The 1746-nt window shown below is 38.1% G+C and overlaps 1 pseudogene; it reads left to right on the top strand.

The window, feature by feature from the left end:
- The first annotated feature begins 954 nt into the window (after positions 1–954).
- On the top strand, positions 955–1227 carry LOC125174447 (anaphase-promoting complex subunit 13-like; annotated as a pseudogene).
- The last annotated feature ends 519 nt before the right edge of the window (positions 1228–1746 follow it).

Raw genomic sequence — 1746 nt, 5'->3', positions numbered from 1 at the left:
TAATAAAATGTACACCAGCCAAACACTTTGCTTATGGTGGCTTATGGTGCTTAAGTATCCTTATTCAACTTCTTCTGCCTAAACCTTTCCTTCCTTCACTTCTTTTCAGCTCCTAAACTCCTAAGCACATGTCTCTCTCTCTCAGAGTCTATTTCCAAGAAACCTGACTTAAGATAGAAAAAAGTTCATTTTTACCATACAACAGTCAGAAAGGGTTAAAGCAGTGTGATATGTGGGCATAGACAGGCAAAGCCCATGCTAAGATCATGCATTTTGTGAAAAATGAAATAATGTATGTGAAAATAAAGCCCAATACCAATGTTAATGGAATGCATTATTATTATACATTTTATAACATATATATTTTACATGATCATAGTGACAAAAATAATTACTAATATAATAATAACATTCACAATAGTATTACTCGTAATAACGATGATACATTCAGGACATCTAGAGTATCACAACTCCAAAACTATTTTTCATTAAATAGGAAAATGAGATAAAACTAGAATAAGTAGAAAGTAATTCTTTCCTTTTTTTAATTTTAATGTGTGTTTAATTTTGAGAGAGCGAGAGAGCGAGAGCACATGCACAAGCAAGGGAGGAACAGAGAGACAGGGAGACAGAGGATCCGAAGCAGGGTCCACAATGACAGCAGAGAACCCGATTCGGGGCTCAGACTCACGAACGTCGAGATTATGACCTGAGTCAAAGTCAGACGCTTAACCGACAGCCACCCAGGCCTCCCCATATTGACTTTTTCTTCATTGTCAAAACAAATATTTGAAAATTAAGCCTCTTGCTTCTTGATGTTTTCAAAATTAGGCTCTATGTGGATAAGCATATTTATAATAAAAGTGAAGAATATTTATGTTTTATTACTTTTGTCATTTGTCTTGGTTTTATTTATGTTCACTTTGTTTTAAGATTAAAATTCAAGAGCAGAGTGCAACACTGGATCTGGCACCAAATGAACAAGATTAAAGCTTCAGGAGAATGGACAGTGAGGTCCAGAGAGATGGAGGGGTCTTGGATTTGATTGACGATGCTTGGCAACAGACAAGCTGCCACATGGGGACGTTGCAATACTTCTGAATGAGCTTCCTGAACCTGAACAAGACAACAGCTGCACCACAGAATCTGTTAAAGAACAGGAAATGAACTGACATAGCTTTATAGTATCTCCATGAGAACATTCCACCCCCCAACCCCCCACCATAGGAAACTAACCCTTGGCTCCTTTCCCATGGATGGGTATTTTTATTTTTTTAATGTTTATTTATTTTTGAGAGAGAGAGAGAGAGAGAGAGAGAGAGGAAAGAGGGGAGGGGCAGAGAGAGATGGAGACAAAGAATCTGAAGCAGGCTCCAGGCTCTGAGCTGTCAGCAGAGATCCCAGTTCTTGGCTCGAGCTCAGGAACCATGAGATGAACTCAGACGCTCAACTGACTGAGCCACCCAGGTGACCCCTTGGATGGATATTTTTAAAATGCATGAATACAAAATATTTTCTTTCTGTCTCCTAATTCAAATCTTCAATTGATAAATCTACACCAAAAATGTACACCCATTCAGTTTGTGGCAGCAAAGTGCAATATGAACATACTCACCAGAACGAGAAACTTAAATGGAGGTTTCTCCAGAATGCAGAGTATTTGGCCCTTTGAACCTAAAATTTTTCATTCACTAGCTTGTGTTTGAATGTGACTGGTTAAACATTTGCCTTTACCTCTGATTTTTG

The sequence above is a fragment of the Prionailurus viverrinus genome, chromosome C2, assembly GCF_022837055.1.
Source record: "Prionailurus viverrinus isolate Anna chromosome C2, UM_Priviv_1.0, whole genome shotgun sequence".
Lineage (NCBI taxonomy): Eukaryota > Metazoa > Chordata > Mammalia > Carnivora > Felidae > Prionailurus > Prionailurus viverrinus.
This window is presented reverse-complemented; position numbering and strand designations above follow the sequence as displayed.